Raw genomic sequence first — 8,569 nt, forward strand, 5'->3', positions numbered from 1 at the left:
ATACATGTGAGAACAATAGTAGGGCTTGTGTTTGATCTAACTAAACAGGGTAGAACAGTGATAGGATGTCAGGATGTGCACACATAATTGAAAAAATGACTCAACTCAATCATAACATTTGTTGGCGTGTGTGGTGTGTCTGATGTGGTTGACATGACTGGTCTTGGTGCAATAGCGATAGGTCCATGCAGTGTAGTGCAGAAGCATGCGTAATAAATCACGTGAATGTGTTTCTATCTCAGTGAGCATGGTAAAACTATCAGAAGCTGTTGCGTAGCAGTGGAAAAGTTGGCTGCATTAGTCATTTGAACTGTATTCATGTGATTCGATTTGATATGACTGAAATCGGGGCAATAGTAATGGGCTAATATGAGTACTGTGAGAAAGTTTGCGTACATATTCACATGAAACAATTTGATAGGACTAGACTTGGTGCAAAAGTAGTTGGCGTATCGAGTTACTCTGATTTTTTTTTTTTTTTTTGGAATGACTTGGCGCCTGTTGTAGTTATTATGACTATTATTGGTCTCTAACCTGTGCGATGCATGGACCAATTGAACAACATAATGAAGAAATGATAGTGAATAGCATTATAAGACTTCTATAAGATTAACATTCGTATACTCCATTCCAGTAGTGCGAAAGCAAAACAATCAATATTTAATAAAAAAAATCTGTTAGACCTAATGCGGGAGTGCATTAGGTTGTGCCAAGTGTCGCTCTATTTTTATTAATTTTTTTTTTTTTACTGTTACGCAAAGCATGACCTAAACATATTTTTCTGTTACCTCATTAATTGTGTAAACTAATTGCATTGCAAGGGTTCATCAATAAATTTCATAATGAAAATATGATGCATGAAGTACAGTCCACACGGGGACCAAATTCAAAATAATATAGATGTTGATTTAAAAGGGTCAACAATATCCAATATTAAGCTCATACATAAAAAAGGAGAGGTTAATCAGTGGAAAATACATGACTGATAAGAAAATCCTACAATAAAAATAGTTGCCTGAAGTCAAGATATTGCTTGATCCATTGCTCTAAGGAAAATCTCCTAGGTGGTTCATCGGCAATATCAAACCCTGTAAATCAACTGTGCTCAAACCTTCAATTTGTATTAATAATTACTATAATCTAATAACACGTGAACGCTGTAAAGAATTATGAAATAAATTTTATTTACATTTTTGGATCTACTTGATATTATAAAGAATCACATAAATACATAAAAAATTCTTACAGTTAGAACCATTTCAATAACACTAATAAGAACATCTCCAGCAGTAGACCGTACTCGTGGTCTCTTGGATGAACCAAAACTAGGGTCGATAAACTTCTTTTGGACACTTCGCTATTTCAGAAATTTGGCTCCTATGGGGGCAAGGATGTGGACCAACTCTTAGGAAGGAAAGTTCTCTAATCCTAAATATTTGAGGACCATATGGATGAAAACTGGGAAGAATAGACCATGCCTCTTACACTTGCTCCTATGCACCTCCACAATAGTTTCAATGAAAAGGGAAGGAAAACAAATGGAACTATCGGTAACGAAGGCGTAAAGAAAGAAACACCTGTCTGTAGGACTTGTATGGACATGAGAGATAGGGAAGATGTTGTGACAAGCTATCCTCAAGAAGATATAATTAAGTTCAGTTACCTCACTTAAGTTAATACTTGGGTCAAAACTCCGAGTGACTGATCTTCCACAAAGAACATCCATAACTTCATCAATACAAGGAGACTCAGAATATGGATAAGTAGGTCTACAAATTATAGGTACATCAAGAGCATTGGATACGTCATCCCTAGTTATTGTAAAGCATACACCACGTATCCACGATGTCAATCTGTGACCATAGCAAATATCCTTGTGCACCAAGAGCTTTAAATAGAATTCTCTAATCAAATCAGCTCGAGGGGGTTGTATATTTGTACACAAAGACAGCCAATGCCTAGACTATAGATTCCCACTGACAGAAGGATGCAATTCATCTAGATTGATTTGCCTTTCTCCCCAAATAGACCTATGCTTATTCAAGGTTTCAAAGGTTTGCTCATTTGTGTGCGTGTGGAGCCTTAATCGATCAAACACCACTTTAGATTCGGATGTAGTTTTGGATTTTCCCCTCTTAGCCCTCCTTAGAGCCATAACTAACTGATGGTTAGCAGTGGAAACACAATCAGCTCATAAAAAAAGAGAACCAAAAACCGCATTACGAAGAGATAAACACAACACCTACATTTTAATCTTCCTACTGCACAAGATGCATAGACACGCATTATGCATGAAGTACTACTTCGGTAGACCCTAAATATATTTTGCAGTCACCTTGATTAAGAAACAATACCAATCAAAGTCTTAAACAATTATTAACAATAGCTTAAAGGGGGAAAACTACTTCCAAAAATACTCAAGAAAGTGGCGATGAATGTTTTAGCATTAAATACTCATTTCCCAACTTCGTTTAAATTTGTTTATACTTTCTCACCCACCAACACACAAACAGCCACAGGGACAAATATATACACACAAACATGTACTCATTTCCCAATTATACCTTCATATATTATATTTTTTATTTTCATCTTGGTTTTCCTAATCCATTAATAGTACATAATATTCTGAACCAAACCCAACTATTAAAGCCATGAAAGGTATAGAACCTATCAACAACTACATTTGCAATGAATTGTATGGAAAAAAAACTCCCATGTTCTTGAAAATCCCCAATTTCGCTCGCAAACCCACATTCTAATCCTCCAACTTCTGTATTTCATTAGAGACCCTGACATTTTTCAATGAGATGTATAAATTCTGTCAACAAAATGCATACGCAAGGGCTCATTAACCAATTCTGACATTTGCACCCATAATCATGAAATCCCCAAATTTCCAAGCATGCATTATCAACCTTAGATTTTTAGTTTTCAACAAAATCTAATGTTCTTTTTGCAACTATAGATTATTAAACAGGCAAACAACACTCATACTACCTAACCCATTAAGCATTTTCGAGCCAAACACCCAATTTCATCACAATTTACATAGATAGTGAAGTTTGAAATTGAGAACAAAACTTGGAAAATGACGCACCACCACATGTAATTTTAAAGACAATAACGGTTAAAAGAGTCTTACTACATAAAATTTTCGAAGAATTTGCACGGGAAATTTTCAATTCTAGCCGGATGTGTCGAGAGCAATCGAAAATGTCAACAACAAATTGCTACAGATTCTACAGAATTGGTGAAATTATCATCGTGGGTTAGGGCATAACTCGATTTATAGGTAATCGAGTTATATGTAACTCGATGATTTAGGAATTGAGTTACTAAGCGCCTTGATAACCACAAAATCGAGTTATGCCCTTTGGTTCCAGGTCTAGTTCAGGACTTTGGACTGATCCAAGTGTAATCTAGGAGGATTCCAAGTGTCCAGAAGGGTATTCTGAATAACACGATTTCCTAATAATTGGCTTAAGTGCAATGTAACTCAATTACATTAAAATCGAGTTATGCCCTTTGGTTCCAGCTCCAGTCCAGGACTTTGGACCGATCCAGATGCAATCCAGGAGGAATCCAAGTGTCCAGGAGGGTCTTTTGAATAACTTGATTTCCTTATAAGCGGCTTACGTGCAATGTAACTCGATGACATCAAAATTGAGTTACGCCCTTTGGTTCCAACTCCAGTCCAGGACTTTTGACTGATCCAAATGCAATCTAAAAGGAATCCAAGTGTCCAGAAGGGTCTTTTGAATAACTTGATTTCCTCATAATCGGGTTACGTGTAACATAACTCGATTACATAAAAATTGAGTTACACCTTTTGGTTCTAGGTCCAGTCCAGGACTTTGGACCGATCCAGACATAATCCAGGAGGAATCCAAGTGTCTAGAAGGGTCTTCTGAATAACTTGATTTCCTCATAATCGGGTTACGTGTAACGTAACTCAATATCTTATATATCGAGTTATTTGAAGCATGCATATAGCCTCAACCTGAGAACTCATGCAGAACTGTTCACAACCATGACAATTTTACCTGTTTATTCATCATAAAATTTTATCAGTTCACAACCACTTCCATAAACAAATCATCCATACAATTCCAACCACATCCATAAACAAATCGTCCCTTCATTTCCAGCCACATGAATAAAAAAATCATCCATACAATTTACAAAGGAAATAAAGAGCCATTACTTTTAAAACCATTGAACCAAGTTGTTCACAATGTAAGTACAACTATTTACATATAAATGATTTTTTCTCATAGTTTACAAAAAGAGATTTGAGTTCAAGTAGCGCCACAAAAACTGTCTCTTTGCCACGAATCCCATATTTGCATGAGTACAAAGAAAATACATCAACACCACATCTACTAGAAGAAGCAACTACTTGAACAACTAATCACAAGATTGCCCAAAGTTAAGCTAAATTTGATACATTGATATTACTATCATGGTTCCAATCTAAAAATTACTCTAGGAATCTTAATTATAACTTATATAATTTAATATCTACAAATGTAGGGGAACACTAAATTCACCAATTAACAATCAACTCCTTCGTCCATTATTAACCAGTACATATATCATAGTAGTTTAGACCTCTAGCATCATGCATACCTAAACATGTGAATTCATAATGCTTGCACAATGCTAGTAACAAGACTAATTGACAATAGATGATGAGAATAACTTATGATATATCCCCCCTTGTTACTATGACTTGTAATTGTTACCTGTTATGTAGCACCACGGCTTGTTGATTCCACATTTTGAGTCGGACATCTATGACGGTTATGACCTTCTTGGTGACACAACCCACACTTTGACTTCGGTCCGTTCTCAATCCACAAAGAGGTTGGCAACTCCCTATCCTCATCATTCATCTCATTGTGGATTCTCGTGGACTTAGGCCGACCTTTCTCTCAGACCAGCTGCAGGTTAAGCATCACTATTCTCCTTTCTTTCGGATCTGGCCATTTTAACTTATCTTTCAATGGTTGGAATATCGACTCATAGTTGTGGTACGGTTCGGACATATGGTAGAAACGATCCATAAATTCCATCGCATCGTGGTTATACTTAGCACAAATTGCTATTAAGTGTGAATAGGAGATCTTGTATGCTTCCTATTTCCAACATGTGCACGTCATCTTTATGAGATTAACCCTATGCATGTGAGCTCCCTCGCCAGTACTCGAAAGATTAGACTGTGTCTCCACTGTATATAAGCGTTGTTGCATGCTCATCCTTCTAATGATATGGAGCTTTGCCTTCTCTTGATTTGCAACAAACTTGTCATAGGCATATTTGCACCACTTTTGCCCTTCTTCCATCTACTCTAGGGTTTTGTTATGACGATCATCAAAGTACGAGTTTACCTTGTAAAATGTGAACTTCACCATTGCGGTTATGGGCAAGCTACATGCTCCCTTAGGTACCCCATTGAAGCACTCTGATAGGTTCGTTGTCATTGCCCCATATTGGTGCCCATGGTCATGTGCAAGTGTCCACTTTTCCTTTCCTATAGCCTTAAGATAGTCGTACGCCGCCAGATTGACATTCTTGATTAATTCCATTGTGTTTTCAAACTTCCTAACTTGATTCGCAGTTGCTACCTTCCATACCAAATTCTTTAATGCCAAACTATTGAAGTTAGTGTTAAAATTGCTTACTAAATGGTGGAGGCAATACCAGTGATGGGTTAAGGGTGCTTGCAAATAGCCCCTAGTGGTGTCATCGAAGCATGATTATATCCTACGATTCCTGTTGGAGATTATGGCTGATTCGTAACATAGGTTAGTAGACATGCCAAGAACCATCCCCATGTCTCTGTGCCCTTACTTTCAACAACGGTAAACGTGAGTGGATAAACTTCGTTGTATTACCATCTGTTGCCATTGCTATCAACAGCTTTCCTTTGTACTTGCCAAAGAGGTGCGTTGCATTTATGCTTATCGCTGGCCTGCAATGCCTAAACCCTTTAATACACAAACCGAAAGCCCAAAACGCGGAGTTGAATATACAAGCCCTCGGGACATTAGGATCACACTTTAATAAAGTTACAGTGTCCGAATCTGCATTGTCCAATGCCGCTAGAAATCGTGGCAATTCCGCTAAGACTTATCAAAATTCCTGTAAATACGTGCAACTACCTTCTATTTAGCTTCCCAAACCTTGTACATAGTTACTTTATGCCCGTGCTTTGCATGTAGCATACTATGTAGGTCTTTTATGGATCTTCCAATGTCCTCCTGTATATATTGCTCAAGTGCAATGGAAATGCACCTTGAATCCATCATCCATCCATTGGTCGCTACCTGGAGGGATGTGCAACTGTGGGGACCTTTACATTTACTAATCAGCCACATCCCGTGCTTCTTGCTGTAAATAGTCCAAATTGACCATGGACATGCATCATGTATGCACCACACTACTAGCCTATTGGTGTCAGATTTGATGACCTTGTATTGCTTATTATAATTTATAGAGTAAAAGGTCAACACATACTGAACGGAGACTTTATTCTTGAACAGCATCCCCTTCGCAGGCTAGTCACCTTTATTCCAATCTGTAAGCTGTCTTGTACCTAATGAAGGTGATGGGTCATTAATACTGTCCCATGTGTTTGATGTGAACCATTCTAGGATAGGAACTATTTTAAGGCAAGCCTCCTCGTTTTGTTCAACTTGTAGGTCATCTATGACCTGAATTGTCCACCGATCCATCATTATCAATGAACTCTTCGTACACATCTCGGCTAGCATCAATATCAAGTCCTTCATCGATATAGGCTTGGACATGTTCATATGCGTGACTAGACCCTCCCACGTCATGTGTCTAGGTGGTGCCCAACACTTTGGCTTCTTCAGTGTTGTCCAAATCATCAACCGCATTGCATGGTTGAGTGTTGTAGGGAAAAGGCATGGCATCGGCAACAGAAGGATACATATCAAGCGAAGATGAGGGTGGCTCTTCCACCATACTGGCATGCTGTGAACTTGCACTAGTATGGAACCTAATAGCCTTAACAGTTACATACAAGTTGGACACTATGAACTGGAGGGGTCCACTTAATCATTGTCCATATCATGTCCATGTTAACATCACAATCTAACGGATTGGAGTTGTAGAAAACCTGAGTATTCACAAGTAGTTGAGGGGCATAGTACACGATGGGTATCTTATGTGACTCCCTATCCAACCCTAAAGTTGCCATTATCTTTCGGTGCATTTTTCTCAAGTGTGTTTCGCATGTCAACTTAATGAACTTCTGCTTCAGTGACTCGCCTCTATAGGACAGCCCATGCAGGTCATGGTAATATTGCTCCCTATTGTAGTAAACGTAGAAGTAATGATGACCCATGGTAGACCTGGATAAGGATAATTAATTGTGGTTATCATGTAGAAGATAGGGGGTTATGTTAACGCAACTGTAATTAATCTTTATGCATGTGAATGTACAATGAAACTTTTACAGACGCACTATAATGATATCCTAAGTATTCTTAAAAAAACTTGATTTGTTCGTACACAAATATGCACTCAAACCAAACAATTTAAACTCATGATTGTTTGTTACATCATTGTTGATACCTATGTAGGAATGTAGAAGTGTATGTATATATATATATGATCATAGGAATTCATAGGTATGTTTGTTTATATATAGATATATCTATACATACATAACTATATGTATATACATATACATATACATATACATATATGTATACAGTGTTACAATCACATACATACATATATATATATATATATATAAACATACCTATGTATACATATCATATATGTGTAGGTATGTTTGTTTATATATAGATATATCTATGCATACACACACAGTGTCAGAATCATACTAAAGTGTAATCACATTCATACTAAAGTGCCACATTATGAATGTGAGACTTGTTTTTGAAGTTGGAAAGAGAATTTGGTTTCTTTATTTCAATTGTTTTCTTTGGCTTACGAATATATTTTGCATATGGTGGAGTTATGAAAGTTAATAAAGGTCATTTGGTTATGATAAAAGGAGAGAAAACATTTAGGAATTAATTTGTATAAGTCAATTGGTGATACAATTAAAGGTGGATCATATTATGGTGGAGCACAAGGCAAAGAGAAGTGTTTTAGTTATTACACCACAAATGGAAGACAGTAATAGATGAAAGAGATAAAGATTTTTGAAAAAAAATGTAAGTGACATGATTGAAAAGCCAAATCCAACAAAGAAGTTCTTGAATTACTTTGTACTCATTAATTGTTCCACTTATTGAGGAAATTGTAAAGCACTTCTATGGTTGAAATTTGTTGAGCCCAATTCATGAAAGGATAAGTGTTAATATGCATAGCCTTGTTGGTTTTGAAAATCCCACATTGATTAGAAAGAAATAGTATAGAGGTATACTGATTTTTATTGAAAATAGTAATCCCATATTGAGAAGAAAAAGAACCAAAGGTTTAGAAGGCTAGTGCAACTTTGATTTGCTTTGAGTGACATGATTGAAAAGCCAAATCCAACAAAGAAGTTCTTGAATTACTTTGT

Source organism: Quercus suber, unplaced genomic scaffold, assembly GCF_002906115.3.
Source record: "Quercus suber isolate HL8 unplaced genomic scaffold, Cork oak 2.0 scaffold_250, whole genome shotgun sequence".
NCBI lineage: Eukaryota > Viridiplantae > Streptophyta > Magnoliopsida > Fagales > Fagaceae > Quercus > Quercus suber.